Source organism: Heterodontus francisci, chromosome 16, assembly GCF_036365525.1.
Source record: "Heterodontus francisci isolate sHetFra1 chromosome 16, sHetFra1.hap1, whole genome shotgun sequence".
NCBI lineage: Eukaryota > Metazoa > Chordata > Chondrichthyes > Heterodontiformes > Heterodontidae > Heterodontus > Heterodontus francisci.
In genome coordinates, this window is record NC_090386.1 from 73,668,660 (window position 1) to 73,691,627 (window position 22,968).

The following is a 22,968-nucleotide window of genomic DNA, read 5'->3' on the forward strand; positions in this document are numbered from 1 at the left end:
GGTCATAGACTTGAAACGTTAACTCTGTTTCTCTCTACACAGATGCTGCCAGACCTGCTGAGTATTTCCAACACTTCCTGTTCTCATTTCATGACTTTGCTTGGGCTGCTTTTAAAATAAGGTCACTCTGTAACCATTTTGATTGTGATGCGGTTTGTATTATGAAGTAAATACAGTTCTGTTAGGGATTTCTCTTTAAAATCCTTTAACAACTCAGACTGGTTAGTTTTTCAAATCCTTATTACAGGTTGGACATAAAAATCTAAACCAATCAATAAAGTAACCAGAACCACAAAATTAATTTGTCTGAAGTATTATTGCGAATCTAAAAGCAAAGTGCCCTACTGACAGGTTATATCATTAACAGGTTACACTGCAAGTGTGCATCAGCTAGGTCTATTACACAACAAAGACAATTCTTCAAGACTTATGTTGATCCATTTTAAAATTTCATAAAAGGTGTAATTGCTCTTTTTGTTTTATGATTGCCTTTAAGATTGATATCCCTTAAAGATCTTAGTATGCTCATAAGCTAAGAACAAGGAAGCAGTCATGTGACTACACGCCTGAGTCACTCTGCAACTGTAACACCCAGAGTAAGGTTCTATAAATAGTTAGCTCTGTACTGTATAATAGTTTAGATGTAATAAACCTGTTCGAGATCTTCAACCAACCGGACTTCACACATCTCACTTATGTTGCATCAGACAACATAAAATAACTCATTACACCTTTCACTTTATTATTACAGCACATCACCCACATTATGTTATTAATTGTGCAGAATTCTAGTTGGTTCCATCATTATCTCCTCTCTTTCGCCTCCAGTGTTTATGTATTTGTCCTCCATCTCCTTCATTTTACAGTTTTTGGTGTTTCTGTCATCCCTTCCTAAAGAAATACATGGACAGAAATATTTGGCAGAACAAAATACAAAGATAAAGGCAAAGCAAGTTCAGATACGTACAAGGAGAGATTGAAGCTGTGTTTTTGTATGTGAGAGAAGGCAAGACGAAGACAGGATGTTAAAAGTTCAAAATCTGATATTAAAGGGGTGATGTCATTATGGGAATGTATCAGAAGACACTTCACTCATCAGAAATGGAAGCTGTCATTACATCCGTCACTACAAATGATTTCATCTTAGCTTTAATTAACACTAAAATACAAACATGAAGATCATCTGGCAACAATTCACATTGCAGCAGACTAAAGGCTGGAAATTACTGTTGACAATATTAGCAGCCTAATGCACAATTTGTTCATGTGACATACTTCTGTCCTCAATTTTAAGAGAGGCATGACCTATTCAATTTCTTCCCCATTTGAATCCATTCAAATTCTTTCCTCACCGATTTCATGACATGCGATGAACTCTAGATCGCCAGAGTCTGAAAGCCACCATTATCCTGCTCACCCTTTACCCTTATCCTTGTTGATCTCCATTCAGTCTCCATCCTTCAATCACGTATGTTCAAATTCTTGTCATCTTTTAGAAATCAGTGTGGACCTGATCAGAGACACTTGCAGCAGTGATGGAGAATAAAAGAGAGAGAGACAGCGGGAGAACAGCACAGAATTGATCGGAGACACCAGCAGTGGCGTTAGAGGATAAAAGATAGAGAGTGCAAGCATGCAGGGGAGCAGCGCAGACCTGATTGGAGATACCAGCAGTGATGGCAGAGAATCAGAGAGAGAGAGTGGGGGACCTGATGAGTGTATTTCCAAAAAAAAGCGAGGAGTGACATCAAAGGACTGCAGGTAGGTTGGTGAGTATTTTTTTTAAAAGTTATGACAGGGGCTTAAACTAGGACTGGGAAACTATAAAGTACTGTATTAAATTTATAGCTTAACTCGTTAAACAAATTAATAAATTTCAATTGGGTAAATATAATAGTACGGATATTAACATTAAGAGTGACTCCTCAGATACTGAAGTAGTCCACGTAGAAATGCAGCAAAACCTGGACAATATCCAGGCTTGAGCTGATAAGTGGCAAGTAACATTCACGCCACACAAGTGCCAGGCAACTGACCATCTGCAACAAGAGAGAATCTAACCATCTCCCCTTGACATTCAATGGCATTACAATTGCTGATTCCCCCCCTGTCAACATCCTGGGGGATACAATCAGAAACTGAACTGGAGTCACCATATAAATACCATGGCTACAAGAGCAGGTCAGAGGCTAGGAATCCTGTGGTGAGTAACTCACCTCCTGACTCCCAAAGCCTGTCCACCATCTACAAGGCACAAGTCAGGAGTGTGATGGAATACGCTCCACTTGCCTGGATGGGTGCAGCTCCAACAACACTCAAGAAGCTCGACACCATCAAGGACAAAGCAACCCGCTTGACTGACACTCCATCCACAAACATTCACTCCCTCCACCACCGATGCACAGTGGTAGCAGTGTGTACCATCTACAAGATGCACTGCAGCAATGCACCAAGGCTACTCAGGCAGTAGCTTCCAAACCCAGGACCTCTACCACCTAGAAGTACAAGGCCACCACCTGCAAGCTCCCCTCTAAGCCGCACATCATCCTGACTTGGAACTATATCGCCATTCCTTTACAGTCACTAGGTTAAAATCCTGGAGCTCCCTTCCTAACAGCACTGTGGGTGTACTTACCCCACATGGACTGCAGCAGTTCAAGAAGGCAGCTCACCATCACCTTCTCAAGGGCAATTAGGGATGGGCAATAAATGCTGGCTTGGCCAGCAACGCCCACATCCCATGAAATGAATAAAGAAAAAGCACAGAGTGATCTGGAGACATTCATTAAAATTAATAGATTATACTAGGTATTAACTAGATTCTAAAATAGTGAATAGGGATTTTTTCTTAGATCATGGAAGGGCAGCTAAGATCTGTTGCTTGCAATTCCTGGGCCATCAAAGAAAGAAAGACTTGCATTTATATCGGGTTTTTCAGGACCATCAGACACTCAAAGCACTTTACAGCCTGTTATGAAGGTACTTCTATATCTTTTGTTCAGTACTTTTTTGAGGATTTGTATTTTCGAATTATGGACATTGTTTTATTTAACTGAAAAGGATTCCATGGATTTTTTTCACTGGGGTCATTCAAGAGACACTGAGAAGTCTTGTTTGAAACCAACATTTGCTGGAAGTCACTTGTCTTCCGATAAATACCCAGCAGGGGGACTTTTGATCTGGGGAAGCTGTTTACAGAGAAGTGACAGGACAAGATTTGGAGAGGTCAGGAGGCTTGACTCTTGAGATGTTGTTTTTGGTTTTGCCTTGGACAGTGAATTGGGGTGTGCAGTATCTTGAAAGGAGTTTTAAAAACCAGCCAAGAGAGCAATCAGCCCAGCTCAGCCTTTTCCATCTCTTTGAGAAGCTCTTGGAAGCGAGTGTAAGGAATAGAGAAATTGATGTTGCATTCCTCCTGAAAGGCCTGCCAGAAACCCCTGATGTCACATTTTGCCTATAAAACCTGCCAAACTGATCTTTAACATCGCCTGAAAAGAACTGTTCTGGAAAGATCCCTGTGACAGTCGTCTACGTGTATTTGGGACACCAAACCTAAAAAGGGACAACACTTCTTTCTTCAAGAATAAGCAAGTATTTGGCCTAAGTACTTTTTTTGTCTTTTTTTTTGATAACAGAGCTCTAAAAAGAAAATCTCTACTTTTTTCTGTTAACGGGTGTGTGTGTGTATGTGTGTGTGTATGAGAGAGAGGGGCTGAGGTAAAAGGGAATTTTCACATTTCACTCTGTGTGTTAATGCTTTGCTTCATTACGGGTTATGTCTTGTTTTATAATAAACTGCCAATTTTGTTGTTTATTAAAGAAACCTGGTTTGTGTATTTTATTCTGGGATAAAGAGTAGAGTCTATGATTGACTATATCAGTAACTGGATAAACATTTAAATATATGTTGTGACCTGTGGAGAAGTGGAATTAGAAAAGATATTGCACTCCTCCCACCTCGATCGTAACAAGTCAATGAAGTACGTTTTAAGTGTAATCACTGTTGTAAGAAATACGGCAGCCAATTTGCACTCAGCAAACACCCACAAACAACAATATGACAGTGACAAGATAAAGTGTTTTTGTTATGTTGATCGAGGGATAAATACTTGCCAGGACTCCAGTTATAACTCCCCTGCCCTTCTTTGAAATAGTGTCATGGGATCTTTTACACTCATCCGAGCAGGCCGATGGGGCCTCGGTTTAACTGCCAGGATCTTGTGGAGGCAGCGGGGCCCTTGGCCCAGGCTGAAAAGGCGGCGGGAACCCTGCCTCGGCCTTTTCACGTCCTGCCCCGCGCAATCTTCAGTTGTTCCCGAGGCGAAGTTTCTGGCGCTGGCATTTCCATCCCTTTAAAGACAGGGATCCCACCTTTAAGAGCTGCCGGCCATTAAGAGGGCTAGCTGTATCGGCAGTGCCACTGGGAGCAGTGGCCAGTGCTGGTACTGCAGAGGCCTTGGACCCAGGCCCAGCGCTGGAACCTCAGATCTCAGGTAAGTGAGGCAGGATCACTGGGGTCAGTCTGGAAGGCCACAGTAAAGGGGTGTGGAAGGGTGGGCCTGAAGTCCAGGGGAAGGGGGGCCCCCTGGAGTTGGAGGTTTTGCCAGTGGGATCCCTCCATGGGCCACAGATTTCCCACGAAGGATGGACCCCACCTCCCCAAACCCACAGGAAATGTGCCTCATTTTACAAGGTGCCTTTCCGACAAGGCTGAGGCACCCCTGCCACTGGTTAGATCCCAGCGGTGGCAGGAAAGAGGCCTTTAAGTGGCCGTTAGTAGGCCATAGGGCACTCAATTGACCTCTGGGTGGGAAGGCTGGCATCAGCCTATGCCATCCATGGCAAAACTGCTTGGAGACAAGCTCGCCACCCATCGCAAATCTACTGGCACCCCCCACGCCCCCTGCATCCGACCCTGCCTCAGGGGAGCCCATAAAATCCAGCCCAACATCTCATCTGACAGACAGCGCCATCAAGAATGCAGTACTCCGAGTGGAGGTGTTCAAAACTTATGAGGGTTTTAGATCAAGTAAATATGAAGAAACTATTTCCATCGGGAGGAGTGTCAGCAACCTGAGGACACAGATTTAAGACAACTGATAAAAAAAAAACAGAGGGGGATGAGGAAGCAATGAGATGTTTACATCTGGAATGTTGTGCATGAAAGGCAGTAAAGCGAGTAACTCACCTCCTGACTCCCCAAAGCCAGTCCATCATCTACAAGGCACAAGTCAGGAGTGTGATGGAATACTCTCCCTTTGCCTGGATGGGTGCAGTTCCAACAATACTCAAGAAGTTTGACACTATCCAGGACAAAGCAGCCCGCTTGATTGGCACCCCGTCCACAAACATTCACTCCCTCCATCACCGACGCATAGTGGCAGCAATGTGTACCATCTACAAGATGCACTGTAGCAATGCACCAAGGCTCCTTAGACAGCAGCTTCCAAACCCATGAACTCTACCACCTAGAAGGACAAGGGCAGCAAATGCATGGGAACACCACCATCTGCAAGTTCCCCTCCAAGCCACACACCATCCTGACTTGCAACCATATCGCTGTTCCTTCATTTTCGCTGGGTCAAAATCCTGGAACTTCCTTCCTAACAGCACTGTGGGTGTACCTACCCCACATGGACTGCAGCGGTTCAAGAAGGCAGCTCACCATCACTTTTTCAAGGGCAATTATGGATGGGCAATAAATGCTGGCCTGGCCAGCGACGCCCACATCCGAAGAATGAATAAAATGAATAAAAAAGGCTGGTGGTAGCAGATTCAGTCATAACTTTTAAAATAGAACTGGACATATACTAGAAAGGGAAAAATTTGCTGGTCTGTGAGGAAAGGACAGGGAGTGAGACTAATTCCATAGCCCTTTCAAACAGCTGTGAGATTCTCTGATCCTATTATAAGATATGATGCACCACAAGAATCATATTTCAAAAGATATTCCTGTTTAGCTACAATAATAGTTCATATCGCTTAGCATGATGTTTATACAGGTTATAATGGCTTTAGAACAGAGGCTAACAATTAATAGATCAGTATTACAAAAAAAGATGATCTGAGGGTGCAGCCTGTGGCATTATATACTTAAAACAAATATTGTACACTGCATATAAACAAATGGGAAGAATCTAGGCTGTCAAAAATATTTAACACTCAACAAGTATACATTTAACTGGAGTGCATGATGCATATCAGGTAAATTCTTCAAGCAACAACCAAGCCAAATACAACTGGAGTGCTATACTTTACTACTTACAAAGTAAAAGTAATTTTAAACATTCAAGTTAGAGATATATGGTCTAGAGTTGGAAGTCTGCTGTTTGTTCTTTTATCTTGTTACATAGAATAAAATGTCCTTTAGAGGACTAGAGTTCTCTACTTTCCATTAAACATTAGTGCTCTAATGTAGGCAATATCGTCCTTAAGCATGTAATCATAGTGAAACACTTAAGACATCTTTTGTAAATGGTGCAAAGTTCTGTATAACTGGCTATATATCAGGCACTATACATGTTGCTATGTAAGTCCTTGTATAAGCTGCTGTGTGAGTCACTAAATTATAAACTTTTAAAAGTTAATTATGTAAGTCTAAGTTGATGTTTAAAAATGAATATGCAACCATTAAAATTTTTTAAAATTTGATGAGAAATGAGACCTTCAAACTTCCAGGGCTGAATTTTATGCAGGTGGTGGAGGTCCTGATGCCGAGCCAGAAAGGTGAGGGGAACCCTGCCTTGGCTGTTCTGAGGGACTTCTGGCCTCATTTTATGGCACATGGGCATTTAACTGCCTGGCGCTGGGTTCCCTGTCCCTTTAAGGACAGGGATCCCACATCCAAGAGGTGCCAGCCAAGCAGAGGGCCAGCAGCTCAGCAGTGCCACTGAGAATAGTGGCCACTGCTGGTACTGCATGAGGCCCAGGACCAGGTGCAGCTTTCAACTGCAGGTAAGTGGGGGCAGGCTCGCCGAGGCCACGCAGGCAAATCCCGGCAAGGGGCCGGGAGGGAATGGTGTTGGCACAGGAGTGGCCATTGCCACTGGGGGCCCTCAATCGGCCACAGAATGCCCAAGCAGGATGGCCCTCCCCCACCTGGACTGACTGAGTGGCCTCCCCAAGTGGCGGGGCTCCCACCAGCTGCTGGTAAAATATCAGCGGCAGTGGGAAGAATGTGGCAATTAATTGGGCACTTAAGAGCCTCAATTGGCCTCTGGGTGGGAAGGCTGTCGTCGGCCTTCCCCGTCCCTGACAAACTTGAATGGCGTCGGGATGGCAATGGGCACTCCAATCCCTACCAACTTTGCTATTTTATGGGACCCCATGCCACCCTGCTCATCCCCAGAGAGCTGATAAAATTCAGCCCCCAGTCTTCAAGTTTGGCTTCCATCTGTTTTATTTACAAAGACAAATAAAATAATCTTCAATAACAATTTGTGAGTTCCCTGTTTAGGATTGTGAAAAATCTATAGATAGCTTGTATTGCTGACCCAGGCATGTCAGAAAGACATCTGATGCTTTATGTTTGGGAATTTATTAATAAACCTGCTGCAGCCTTATACACGTGCATGTGCTTAATGATGAGATTGCTGGGGGGGGTCACTGTGCGATCTTTTAAAAAATTCAATTTTGTGTCTCACCAGATAGATCATAAATCATTTTCACACAAAAATAACATGACTTCTCTCTTGACCGTGTGCAGACATCTGTCTGTATCCTATAGCCACAAATTGCCCTGCCGCTACCCCTCGAGATGTCTTGTTGTCCATCACTATTGTAAAAGTATGCTTGATGAGGAAAAAAATCCTGCTTTTTCACTGAGTATTTGTTAGTTCAGTTCAAAATTTGGCAGGGCCACTTCCAACTCTTAGTCAAAGATGTATGGTTCAGCTGCTCTGAGTATTTATAATAGAAATGGAGACATAAAATAAAGATGTATGCTTGATTATCAAATAACATTTAAGATGATTAATTATATTTCCTTCATGAATGGCCAGGTTTCATATCACGGAAACATAGGTGAACCTATAAATACAATGATATCTTAATTCTCATGGCAATTTCTGGCTTTTAGTACATAAGCTTAACAGATTTGTTAGATTTATTCTGCAAAAAGAGTAAGTAAAGCATTTTGGACCAAGTTTTCAAATGATCGGGGAGGCGGGACTGGAGGCGGACGGCCCCATAATTTTCCATAACTGGCCGGTGTGCTGGTCACCCGCCAAGGTCCTGCGTCAGGGCTATTTTTGTTCCGGGAGGATTGTTGGGGTGATGGTTACCTGCCCCTAAGTGGTGGGTAGCCCATTAGACCAGTTGGCATGCGGGCCTCCACTGAGGCTGAAACACGGTCAAAGGATGGAGATGGCCTCCCAGTGGCAGACCGGAGATGTGGGGGGGTGGGGGGCAGCACTCTATCCAGCTAACAAAAGTCCCCCATTACCTGCCATAGCCATCAGGTGACCGTGGCGACCACTGGAGGGTTGCCGCTCCATGATGACAGCCAGGCAGATGTGGTTTTTTGTAAGATAACCTTTGTAAAAAGGTTGAGAGGGCACCTCCATCTTGAGGCATCCTCCTGTTCTCCCCTCAACATTGGCAGTTCCCACTTCAGTGGGGCTGCCAATCCGTCATTGCTGGAGAGCATCTTATTGGCCCTCCAGCCTCAGGAGCCTGTCCACCATCCTTAATTGGCTTGCTCGTCAAAAATTGCGTCAGGTATCAGGTGCTGACGCAATGTAGGGTTGGGACCCAGAAATACACCGATGTCAAGGACCCTACCCCAGAAAAAAAATTCAGGTCATTGTGTGCTCACCATTATGAAAAATACAAGTGCTGTGGAATAGAACATATTTCAAAGCTGTCCAGATAGCTGAGATGAGGTCTTTCAGCTAGGCTGCCCTACCTCACGTAATGGTTTGGAAGTGGCTTGAAAATGGCATCAGGTCCCTTACGGCCCTGTTTGCACTGGCTCTTCAGCTACTGTCAACTTAGATAGGGTGTTGAGATGGGCAGCCTGAACACTCACCTGTTTCTGGCAGGAGGCCAGTTGTTGGTGCACAACAATCTGGTGTTTTGGCAGCCATTATGAAAGCCCATAAAGTGTGGGAACGCTTTAGTGCTTAGAATGCAACAGCTGAGATTAGAAGTGAGGTTGAATCTTGCTAGACAGTGCATTGGGCCTTCGGTGTGTTGTCTGGCTTCTTTTATTGTATGTTCTTGAACACATTCTCTTTTGTGCTAAAATGGTCCTTCAAAGTGAGAAATATAAAGGCTATTTTCTCCCCTTCACACATCCTTAATGCTAAGTCACACTTCCAGATCAGGTATGGCATTGGTCAGATGCACGTTAGTATTTGTGTATGCTAATGAACGAGTGTCACACGCTCGAGTCATTTATACACAAGATACACATATTACAAATATAGAAACGTTCTGTAGTGATTTTTCTTAAATGGACAAGCATTTGTATTTTTGCCAGTGTCGATATCTTGAGGAATCACAATGCCAGTACCAGTGCAGGTTACAGCTCGCCCCACAGTAAAATGCTTTTAACTAATTCATCTACACCAGTCTCTGGGTACCTCTGTCAATATCTCATTCTGGTACATAGAGAAAAGTAAATTACTTCCTGATTAAATCCGCTTTTGTGTTTTGACTCATCTATTTCTACTACAGGTCTTTTTCATTTTGCACTACAATCAATTTAAACAGAGGCTGACTTTATTTGGTTACCGGTTCATTACACGCACTTCGGAATTCAGCAATATTTCAATACAAATTTTAACATGACAGGCCATTTACAAAACCCAACACAGACATTTGTTCTCACTCAATTGCTACAAAGGGCTTAGAGGTTTTATTGGTATTTGATTTGCGAAGTTGATTTAAACAAAAACTTATAACTAATTGGTACAGAATGTAGTGCAATCTCCGCATAGCACAGCTTAAATATCCAAATAATCTCTGATCTTTAATCACCTCTACAAGCATTGTAATAAAAGCAGTGAAACATAATATCATAGATTTAGTGTTAACTTAATAATCCTCTTCTTTATAGCTCAGAGCAATCAATGGGATTTATTCAAGTACTAGGGTAACTAAGTAATGCTTTAAATAGATATGCAGGAAATTCATTTAGTATTTTCATAGCACAAAAAAGATCCTTGTTTGCTATGATACAAAGCCACACATGCATAGTTTAATTTATTTGTACACTACATCATTTTGAAAGGAAAACTATATCCCAACCACTATTTTGTTTCATGTTACAGGGATTGGACTAAATCCAAATGGTCAATGGTGAAATTAATCACTTTGCTATAATTTATGTTTATCTTCTTATAGTTTCTTATTCATGGAGTATTCTTCAGCTGCTGTTTAGATGTTCTGTACTGCCATGACATTGATCGCGCAATGAATGTGGACAAAGGGTCTGGACCCAAAATGTTCTTTTCTTCAGGGATGCTCCTAAACCTCCTGTGCATTTCCAGCATTTTCTGCTTTTATTTTACACTTACAACATTTGCAGTTTTTAGCTCGTCATGACTCTCCATCTCACCATGACAGGCAACACAGTTTTAGAATGGATAGCTCTTGCCTGACCACGCTCAGTCTTTTTGAGGAGTTGATGGCCACAAAATTGGTTTCACTAGTGCTTGTAGTTTCAGCACTAGAGGTGCCATTTGGGATCAAAATGGCATCCACACCAATTGTGCTCACTTTGGTGCAGCCCGCACCAAATGCCATCTTGGTGAAGGTGTTAGCTTGGGCTGGAAGTATGCAGAGTTGGCTGAGCGTGGCGTCAGTCAGTGTGTAATGCCGATTTGACACTGCACTGCCATTTTGAATCTCGCCACTTTAATTAATGCCTCTCTTCACCTCGCACATCTGATCATGCATTCAGCAGCAGGAAGGAACCCTCACCAGTGCTATTTAAAGAGATGATTAATAACTTGCAGGTTAATTGCTGATTATTTTTTACTGGCTTGGTTTGAGTTTGTGGTGGGTGTTTTGAGGAGTTGGTTACAGTTAGTGAAGCCGGCAGGGAGTGGTGCAGCATGTGGAGAAGGCCTTGGTTGTGATTGTGAGTGCTTGGGGCACACTTCTTGCTCCCAGTCATAGGTGCCAAAGTAGCAGTTCCCCTTGGGCTGCAGCATTGAGAGGGAGATGACGCAGAGGCAGCAAATAAGAGGATAAGTTGCTTACAGAGGGAGAAGGAGAAATGGGGGAAAGGGCTTTCAGCAGGAGGTCTTATCCACCTAGGATCTTCCTGGAGCACTTCTAACTCCATCTCGGCAGCAGCTGCATGTGCTGTGTCTGCAATTCACAAAGGATCTCAGAACTTTGCCATCTGTTGGAACCAGACCGGCAGCCTTGGAGCAGGGCAAGGACAGTGTTGCCAACGGCCAGAAGGTAACCATGATCCTCAGTTTCTTTACGTCGGGATCTTTCCAGGCTGCAACAGGTGACATATCTAACAGAGAATCATAGAATGGTTACAGCACAGAAGGAGGTTATTCAGCCTGTCATACCTATTCCAGCTCTCTGTAAGGGCAACTCAGCTAATCTCATTCTTTCCCCGAAGGCCTGCAAATTATTTCTCTGAAGGTGCTTCATCAAGTATACACTGTGGCCGCTCCTCCTCCTACTGCTGCTTAGGTCCACACTCTGTGGGTGAAATCATCTGGTCTTAGCAGATTCTCAAGTCTCAGGACAATTTCTGGCCCTGACCCCAATGGTATCTGTATTCCACCTGCCTGCATGATCTTCATAGAGGCAGGCTATTAAGAGGACAACTCCATGTTCCCCATCCAATTAAGGATGATGGACAGGTTCCCGAGATGGGAGGCCCAATGGGAGGGCCCGAAACTGTGGACATCTCCCAGTTTGCTGTCCATTGCTATATCAGAGAGGTGACAGTGGCTCTTTATGCCAGGAGAGGGGACATCATTGTGTGTTCTTTGACCACAGAGAAGTAGATGGAGTGCACACATTGCTTGGCAAGGATGGTGTACTTCCACATGGGACAGGGTGCCATTGACTGCATATGCTTGGCTTTGTGGGTGCCGCATCTCAATGCTAAGATGTATCGCAACCACAAAGATTACCACTCGCTGAATGTTCACTTGGTGTGCAACCACGCTTAGCACATCATGCAGGTGAATGCCCGCTATCCTGGGAGTGGTCGTGATGTGTTCATCCCGTGCCAGTCTGCAGTACTTTTAGCCACCACGTCAGTGTGGCTATTGGGCAACAAGGGCTGCCAGTTTTACATCTGATTCATGACTCCCCTCCACAACCCAACCACACATGACCAACATGAGAGCCATGTAGCCATGAGAAACATCATCAAACAGACAACTGGGCTGCTGCCTCAACTTCTCCGGAGCAGCCCTCCAGTACTCGCTGGAGTGAGTGTCCCAATTCATGGTGGGCTCTTGCATTCTCCACAACCTGGCCATCTTGAGGGCACAGGTCTTGCCACCAAAGATTTGCCGAGCATCTCAGGAGAAGGGGGAGGAGGAAGAGCAACAGGAGGGAGGGAGGGAGTGAGGAGGCAGCAATCACATCCATGTTCCAGACCGGCTGTCTGTAAGTACCTCATTCGACTTTGGTTCCCGGAAATACAACCCCAGATCCCCATTGTAGAACAATCTCACACCTGATCATCCTTTTGTTACAGACCATCATATTGTCCTCTTGGCCATAATCCTGAAATAAGATCCACCATGAAACAACTATTCCATGCCTACTTTATCCAACAGAACGTTCAATATTTCATAAAAAAGTCAACTGATCACCCTTGTGCACCCCATTAGTGCCGGGCTTGTGGGTGGCCTATTGCTCCTATGTCGTAATACCCCAGTGGATGCCGCATGGTGGGTGGAAGCTGCTGATGTTCAGTGGGGGATACAGCAGGTGGCCTTGCAGGACACCTTCAAACAGCTCTGGGGCTAGAAGGCTCGGCTTCAGACTGCATGGATTGCCGCAGTCTGGGCTGGCTGGCTGGCTGACAGGCAACAGCAAGGGCACTGGGGGAGTGTCACTGGTGGGAGTATGAATGCTGTCATCCTGAGAGGGGGCAGTACGTGTATTCTCCATGGAGTCACTGCCACTATCCCAGGGCACTGTCTTATCTGCTGCAGCACAGATTGTTGGACTGCTGACAGACCTTGAAAGCTCCTCTGAGCACTGGCATTCATAGCTATGATAGCAGCAGTCTGACCCTGCATGGCAACAAGCTGAGACTTCATGACCTCAGTCTGAGTTTTCACTGCAGTAATCAGATATTGGGTGTCCTCTGCTTGGGCTGCTATGGAAGCTGAGACAACCATCAGATGCAGCATCATAGCCAGGTCTGCAAGTGTTCTCATGGAGTTGGCCACCACTTCCACATTGGAAAGGATGGACTCCAAGCTCTGCATGAAGTCCTGTGCCAAACTGGAGCCAGATTCCTCCATGCTGCTTGACCGTGACAACAGGCTCTCTAGCAGGATTGCCAATGCACCAGCCTTTCTCTATACACCGCCCCAACAAAGTTCTCATCTGAGTTCTCAGCAGCAGAACTCATGTGCAACCACGCTCTCTAGGGAGCTGGGACCTGCACTACCCTTTCCTCATGCTCAATGGCTCACCATGAGCAGACACTATCTCTACGCTACCCTCTAAAGTTTGTGCAGTGCCAATATCGGAGCTGGTGGCTGTGAGAGTGAGATTGAGTGATGGTGTTTCTTCTCCAGTAGTCTCTTGTTCCTCTAGGACTCCAGCCTCCCACACCATTGCATTGCTAAGTGGCAGTTCCTAGCTATCAGAAAGCATAAAGGCAGAAGGGCAGGGTTGGGGTGAGGCAAAGGGTAAAATTAAGAGGTGCATGTTTACACCATCTGCAGCTTGTAAGTCATAAGAGATGGTAGGGTTAGAGGGAAGTGGGATGTGAGAAGGTGGATTAGGTCAGGGCATATGGTCATTCTCGATGGTTTTAGCCCTGCTGTTTGCCCTGGTCTCGTCATTGTTGCACCAGTGATTGTCAGCACCATTTCCTCTATGGGGTGAGGACATGCAGCTGTGTCTGTCCCCCACCGGTTAGGTGCTGCTGCCTCCAATTATGTGCCATCATATCCTGCAAGAGAGAGGGAATTGTGTCTGAGTGTGGTGCAGTGTGTTTGGGTGATCTACCTACCACAATTGAATAGTTGGTTGTGTATGCAAGCTATGAGATGCGGGTCTGTAGCTTGCAGCCGTGCTAAGTGAGTGAGGGTGTGTTGAGGATATGAATGAGGTATAAGTCATTGTTGAGAGAGATTGTTGGTAGTTGAGTGAAGGGGTTGTGGTGAATGGAACAGTGTATGAGGCTAGTTGTTCATTTGTAAGGAAATGTCATGTGAAGATGCATTCATTGATCTTGAGCTCTCATGTGAGGTCTTTAACTTCTTGCATCCAGGTCCACAGGCTAGACTGCTGGCATTGACAGTGATGGCTACCTGCTCCGACTACCTTCTTCATTTCCACCTGGACAGCCTCCTGAGAGAAGAGGAACTCTCTCCACCTGTGTATCCCCTGCACCAAGGCCTCCAGTGCTGCATCAAAAAAGTGTAGGGCATGCTCTCTTATCTGTTGAACCATTTTTCAAGGTTTCTGCTGCTCATTAATTCCATTTCACCAATTCCAGCCTCTGCTGCAGCCAGAATGCACCTCAACTCAAGCTTGGGCCCCCTTTTGCAGCATGTAGCCATTCAACAGTCTGTTCAATGTTGGGTTGCACACCACTATCAATTAAATTAGCAGGCAAAAGATATTTTGTAACTGTCTGCATTACTTAGTCTAGACGAGAGTTAATCAAGCATCCCAATTCTGGTGCCCATTTTTGGGGATGTTGAACTTTTAGCTAGACATCTCAAATTGAGAGGACAAGGAGGAGGGTGCAAGACATATGAAGTTGTGGACCTCAACTTTGAAATTGGCATCCATAAAATATTATATGATATTCTTCTTTACAAACTGGGCTCACAAAATATCAAGGGTAAATCATGCACATGAATAGCTGTAAGAATAGTTAGGTCACAGCCAGGATTCCCTTAGGATCTGAGCTGTTACCGTCCTCTTTCTGATACATATAAATGCCTTGGAACTGCAGTCTAATTACAAGTTAGTTAAATTTGAAGATTACACCAAGTTAGAAGGACAACTTTGAATTCAGGGGAGGGAATCAAGATATTAAAAGTAAAGTGAGCATGGTGCACTTAGACTGATCAGTGGCAAAAATAAGTTTAATATGGACAATTGCCAAGTACTGCAGAGATGGAAGTAAAAATAGAAGGCTGGTGCATTCCATCAGTGGGATAGAGCTCGTCAATGGGAACGTTGAAAGATTTCGGTTGGACAACAGAACAAATAGAATTCGGTATTGCATTGCCAAATCAGTTGAGTTCAAATTCCCATACACCATGTTGGTATTGTAAGTTATGTTTATGCCAGGTTGCTGGATATAGTATGTATATCTGATTTATCTCAGAGCAATGCAGATATCACTCTTGTATTAAATCACCAACGGGTTTATTTATAGCACTTTAAACTATATTAGTTCTTACACGATCTCAGTACAATGTCTCCACAGAGCAATCAGTGTGTTTTCTATAGAAGATCCTAGCTGTGTCTTTTAGTTTCACTTTTAACTCTAAAGCTCTCCCCATAGGCTTAAGCAATCAAACACAGTGAACACAGATAAGTGGACAGGCCAAAACAATCAAATCCAGATCAGTCAAACACTACATTGTGCAATGCCCTGTTAGGCCACAGATGACATACGGTCCCTTGTTCTGCTAATCATGACATAACGAGGTCATCCAAAGCTTAGATGCATTTTGGAGACATTTGAAGATGTTAAACTGGATGGCAGAGGGAAGAGCTATGCACTCTTCAACCTCAGAAAGAGATACCTCAGATGTGACCTTATAGAGGTATACAAGGTACTTATTGGGATAGAAGTAATAAATCTGAAACAATACTTTCATAGCAATACATGAGAGAGAGCATGTTCAGGGTTATGAAGGGTACATTTAGGATAATGGTCAGGAATTATTCCTTTACATAAAGAATAATCAACAGCTGGAACAAAAGTCTAGGAAGTGTGGTGAAGACTAGGACACCTGACTGATTAAAAAATGGATAGTTACGAGGGTTTGCATTATGGAAGAATGAGATGCAACATACTGAAGCACCTTATTCCTCCAAAAATTATATAGTGATCTATTTTTCTTCAGGCCGTTTCACATCACTAGGCAATGTGGTGAGTCAATCTTCATGATTGCATGATCATCCAGTAAAAAATAATGGCATTAGATGACTGATTTCACCACAAGGGAGCAACTTCCTGCTCAACACTTGAGTTTTGTCTCATCTTTAGTTCATTCAATGCAATATAATAGAATGTAATAAATATGCCATTAAATTTTAAAGCTTAGCAGTGATGGTTCTCAGATGAGGAGCTGGTGGTGTGGGAGATATTCATTGAATATATAAATATATTCTGAAGATATGCATATGCTAGTAATCTGAAGCACCTTTGAAATGACTTCAAGTTGCAGAATGTTGACAATTTTCTCTGTAAAGCAAGATTGCATCTGCAAACAATTCTATTGATATAAAAAATACACAAGTATTGGTCTTTGCTTGATTACTGTATGTAATTGAGGTGCACTACTAAAATGCAAAATGCAAATTAAATCAGTTTTATTGGCCCAATTAAAACTGAGGTTGGCTTCTATGGTTTAATTAATAAAGCAACAGCCATCAATTGTGAGTACAGATGAAGAAGGAAAGAAAGAACTTCCATTTATATAGTGCCAACCATGACCTCAGAAGACTCCAAAATGCTTCACAGCTAATGAATTATGTTTGAAGTGTAGTCATTGTTGCATTGTGAGGAAATGGCAGCAGTTAATTTGCATATAGCAATGTCCCACAAACAGCAATGAGATGAATGATTAATCTCTTGTAGTGGTGCTGGTTGAAGGATGAATCTTGGCCAGGGTATTTCTCTGTTCTTCTTTGACTACTGCTGTGAGATCTTCTACATCAACCCGAGAGGGCAGACAAGGCTTCACATTAACACCTTACCCAAAAGACAACATTTCTGACAGCGCTGTACTCCCTGGCTTTTGTACACAAGTCCAAGAAGAAGGCTCAAACCTACAAAGCTTTAACTCCGAGGCAAGACTGTTACCACTAAGCCAAGGCTAACACCTTAAGGAGATCATTAACTAGTCATGCAACAATTTCCTTCAGACCAAATAATTTATCTAGAGTGGATAGCACAGTTGAAATGAAGAAATTTGGGTAGAAATTCTGGCACCGCAACTCGTGAAATATGCGGGGGTAGGGGGTGGCGAGGGGCGTGTGGCTGAGGTACAGGTTACATTCTCTACACCTCAATGGGGAGTCTGAGGAGTCTACGATATTGAGACTTGAGCCTCATTTCAATTGGGCGACAGTGGCACGTTGAGGGAACAGCAAGTTGGGCTGCATCACAGCATCCTCCAGATAAGTGAAGCTGCAAGTTTAGAGGTTGGAGGGGGTGGAAGGATTGGAGACCAGATTGAGGGAATGGTAGGTGGGTCAGGAGGAGTACTGCTGCTCCTCCTCACTCCACATTCAGGTTAGTGTATATCAAAAATCTACCTTTTAGGTAGCAGGCAACCCCGAAGGCTGATTTTACTAAGAGCAGACAGTGCTTGTAACAGCTGCTTCCATGCAAACCAATCTTGTAATGGGAGCCTGGGCATTAGGCATACACAAAGGGTTTTATTTACATATGCAAAGTGTCTTATGCCTCTTTCAGGTGTGGGTCCTTGATGCGTATATTCTTTTCAATTACCAATATGTGAATCCAAAATGTGTGCCTAATTCTTGCCCACCATACAGGGGGTTTAGTAGACCAGTTAGCACCCAAAAATGGGCACTGCACTGCTGAATTTGTAGTCCATTATCTTTGTGAGGTAAAGTCCCATTTGCCAAATAGATTTTAGACATGGAAAAGATCAAATAGGTTTTTTTTTGCAAATTGTAGACACTTTAGTAGGGAAGTAGTAATTGATAGGATAAATGCAGCTTATAGGCTATATAATGTGTAGCTCCACCACAGTAAAAGTACCAAGTCTAAATATTACAATTTATATTTTTTTCTAGCAACTAAATTTAATGTTGTCTGCAAACACTGAAACTGTACAATTTTAATCCAAATGCAAATGAGTATTTTGCATTTTTCTCACCCAAATGCACAGCTAAGGAACAAATGGTGAAAATTGCAGAAAATCAAAATGACGGTGCTCTGACGAGGTGCTGGAAAAAGTAACAGAGGCACTATTTATATCTTGGATTCACTGTGGAATTTCTAACTTCAAGTTGCAACATTTTCCTAGTCTATATTCAATGTCATATTGCTGATATGAATGCCAGTTTTCACACCAGCAAGGTTTCTGTATTATCTTTTTATTTGTATAATGTGCCTGGATACTGGATACCGGCACAGTGGCGCAGTGGTTAGCACCGCAGCCTCACAGCTCCAGCGACCCGGGTTCAATTCTGGGTACTGCCTGTGTGGAGTTTGCAAGTTCTCCCTGTGTCTGCGTGGGTTTCCTTCGGGTGCTCCGGTTTCCTCCCACAGCCAAAAGACTTGCAGGTTGATAGGTGAATTGGCCACTATAAATTGCCACTAGTATAGGTAGGTGGGAGGGGAATATAGGGACAGGTGAGGATGTGGTAGGAACATGGGATTAGTGTAGGATTAGTATAAATGGGTGGTTAATGGTCGGCTCGGTGGGCCGAAGGGCCTGTTTCAGTGCTGTAAAAAAAAAAGAATAATTAGGTTTAATTAAAGGCAATTTGTACCAAAATTAGCTTGTTTGAAAATATGTTAAGACGAGCTTTAGATTTCCCCCTAATTGTGTACTAAATTACCACACCTGTCCGCTTAGCAGAGACAAAAGCTTGTCAAGTGGCAGAGTAGAAGGTGGTGGTAAGCTGTCTTCTTGAACCAGTCCATGTGGGGTAGGTACAACCACAGTGCTGTCAAGAAGGGAGTTCCAGAATTTTGACTCAGCGACGGTGAAGGAACGATGATGTAGTTCCAAGTTAGGATGGTGTGTGGCTTGGAGGGGAATTGCACGTGGTGATGTTCCTGCCCTTGTCCTTCTAGGTGGTAGAGGTTGTGGGTTTGGAAGGTGCTGTATAACGAGCCTTGGTGAATTTCTGCAGTGCATCTTGTACATGGTACACACTGCTGCCACTGTGCATTGGCGGTGGAGGGAGTGAATGTTTGTGGATGGGGTGCCAATCCAGTGTGCTGGATAGTGTTGAGCTTCTTGAGTGTTGTTGGAGCTGCACCCATCCAGGAAAGTGGAGAGTATTCCAACATACTACTGACTTGTATCTTGTAGATGGTGGACAGGCTTTGTGGAGTCAGGAGGTGAGTTACTCACTGCAGAATTCCTTGCCTCTGACCTGCTCTTGTAGCCACGGTATTTATTTGGCTACTCCAGTTCAGTTTCTGGTCAATGGTAACCCCCAGGATGTTGATAGTTGGGGATTCAGCGATTGTAATACCATTGAATGTCAAGGAGAGATGATTAGACTCTCTCTTGTTTGAGATAGTCATTGCCTGGCACTCGTGTGGCACAAATGTTACTTGCCACTTATCAGCCCTGGATATTGTCCAGGTCTTGCTGCATTTATACACGGACTGCTTCAGTATCTGAGGAGTCACGAATGGTGCTGAACATTGTACAATCATCAGTGAACATGCTCACTTCTGACCTTATGACTGAAGGAAGGTCATTGATGAAGCAGCTGAAGATGGTTGGGCTTAGGACACTACCCTGAGGGACTCCTGCAATGATGTCCTTGGGCTGAGATGATTGATCTCCAACAACCACAATCATCTTCCTTTGCGCTAGGTATGACTCCAACCAGCGGAGAATTTTCCCTGATTCCTGTTGACTCCAGTTTTGCTAGGGTTCCTTAATGCCATACTGGGTCAAAAGCTGCCTTGATGTCAAGAGCAGTCACTCTCACCTCACCTCTTGAGTTCAGCTCTTCTGTCCATGTTTGAACCAAGGCTGCAATGAGGTCAGGAGCTGAGTGGGCCTGGCGGAACCTGAGCAGGTTAATGCTGAGCAAGTGCCACTTGATAGTACTGTTGACGACACCTTCCATCACTTTGCTGATGATCGAGAGTAGACTGATGGAACGGTTACTGGCCGGGTTGGATTTGTCCTGTTTTTGTGTACAGGACATACCTGGGCAATTTTCCACATTGCCGGGTAGATGCCAATGTTGTAGCTGTACTGGAACAGCTTAGCTCGGGGCATTGCAAGTTCTGGAGCACAGGTCTTCAGTACTATTGCCAGAATGTTGTCAGGGCCCATGGCCTTTGCAGTATCCAGTGTCTTCAGTCGTTTCTTGATATCACGCAAAGTGTATCAAATTGGCTGAACACTGGCATCTGTGATGCTGGGGACTTCAGGAGGGGGCCGAGATGGATCATCCACTCGGCACTTCTGGCTGAAGATTGTTGAAAATGCTTCAGCCTTATCCTTTGCATTGATGTGCTGGGCTCCCCCATCATTGAGGATGGGGATATTTGTGGAGCCTTTTCCTCCAGTTAGTTGTTTAATTGGATCCAGTAACTGAATTGTGTTATGAAAGTGCTTCTATTTTTTAAAAATATTTTTTGAGAACTCATGTTTTAGAATTGTGGAGATAGATTCATTGGAAGACTGTAGGGATTCCATGGATGTGTTTCTTTTAAAGGGTCACTGGAAGGATTCTGTTTAAAAACAACATTTACTGGATGTCACATGTCTTCAGTTAAGTAAACAACAAGCGCCTTTTGGCTATGGGAGTTGTTTACCAGAGAAGTGACATGTCAAGATTTATGGTGCTCAAGAGTGGGTTTCATTCTTGAATACTGTTTTGAGTCAGTTGGGTTTGTTGCCTGCTGAAAGAAACACCCATTTCATCTCTTCTCCACCTCTGAGAAACCCTGGAAAATATCCAGTGTGTGATCGCTATAACGCCTGATGTTGCATTTCTCCTAAGAAGGTTTTGGAATACTTCCTCTTGACACCTCCTGAACGAACTGCTTCTGAAAAGATCCCAGTGACCTGTCTGTGTGCACTCGGATGCCAGACTGCATGCTATCTGGAACATAACATATCTTATCCTTTTTTTTCAAGAATTAACAAGTACTTTGGCCAAAGCATCTTTATTTTTCCTTTAACCGGTGTGTGTGTGTTGGGTATTTACTGTCATATTTCAAACTGTGTTTTGTGTATGTGTTGGGTATTTAGAAGGGAATGTATATATTTACTGTCATATTTCAAACTGTGTTAAAACTCTGTATTTTTATTGACTAAGTCTTGTTTTATAATAAATTAATACTTTTGTTGTTTATGAAACAAACCTGGTTGGTGGATTTTATTCTGAAACTAAAATAGAATATATAATTGGCCACATCGATAACTGGGTACACATTTAAATATATGTTGTGACCTGTGGAGAAGTGGAACTTGAGAAAGACAGCGCACTCCTCCCGCCTCATAATAACTGGAAGTGAGGGTGTTTAAATGCTGGCAATAGAGATTACTGTGCTGTTGAGGTGTTGTAAACAAACAGAAATAAATGGTGGAGGATAATTAGAAGTGAGGAAAATTACCACTGATGGGAAAAGGCAAAGGGTGAGCCATCCAAAGCCTTTCTCTTATATCGTCTTATAACTGGTTGCTGCTCAACATTGGCATAATTATACTAACAGGTAACCGTTCACCCCCTCATTTGGCATGTTAAAAAAATAAAGGTGGCCAGATAAACTAATGTCTGTACTTGTAAATAGTGTACATTAGATTTTTTTTAGGAATAAGCAAAATTCAAGATTATTTCAAATAAAAAATATCTCTTCAATTTCTTTTCTTTCCCAAAACCTGAAAATCCATACTTAAACTGAATTGATACCCAATATTTCTTTTTTGCGGAAAAAAATATTTACAGTTTTGTAATGAAAAGATGTAACTGAATATCATTAGGGTTAAATGCTGATGCACTTTCCTCAGTCAAGCTTAAAAAAAAACACCTCAAATCGCATGTCTTCAAATTGTAGTTCAGTCAGTCAGAATATCATTTTCAAAGTAATTTCCTTGCTTAACAAACTTGAAGCCTGATAGTTCACTGAATCTGGCTAATATGTAACCTGCCTGTTTAAACAAAAATGCAAAATAATACTGCAGACACTTTTCAAATCTATTGCAATTGGGAAGATTATTTCCACTGCAACACGGCTTAAATGCCATGTAATGCACTGTTGTGCAAATCACAAAATTGTCCCCACTTTGAAATTCAATCTATTTTTGATTATCTTATTTGATTCTTGATATCAGCAAGAAAAATACATTTTTACTAGCTCAAAAAATGTAGAATAATTTGATTTTCTGAATCTGCTAGTCAATGTCTGTTTTAATGTCACCCAATTTACTTAGTCCCATTTTCCATGTTACATTGTGTTCAATCTACTGTAATAATCATATACATCTTATTTTATATAATTGTGTTGCAATGATTATGGCACATCAATATGGCAGAAATCACATAATTCCTCAGAAATTGTTTGAAATGAGGTTAGGACAGTTTGACTGAACTGACCACAGAATGAATGAAGACATTCCAACAGTAACAGTAACATTCAATCAGCAAATGAAGTCTTATATGAGACCTACAATTAGGGATAGGCAATCAAGAAAGATTTGGCATCCTATAACTCCAATAACATATAATGACAGACATAGGCTGACATACTTTCCAAAAGACCCATAACATGCAGTGTATTTCTTTGAATCCTCTGACAATTTGAGAGTAATAATCTGATACGAGTATAGATCTGGCAGGTCTTGTTAATAGTTACAAATGTATATCTACTTT

The 22,968-nt window shown here is 43.0% G+C and overlaps 1 protein-coding gene across 1 annotated transcript in view; it reads right to left on the reverse strand.

The window, feature by feature from the left end:
• Positions 1 to 22,968, reverse strand: part of ptprt (protein tyrosine phosphatase receptor type T) — a 1,095,010-nt gene that overhangs the window by 811,615 nt on the left and 260,427 nt on the right. The gene's annotated exons all lie outside the window — the stretch shown is intronic.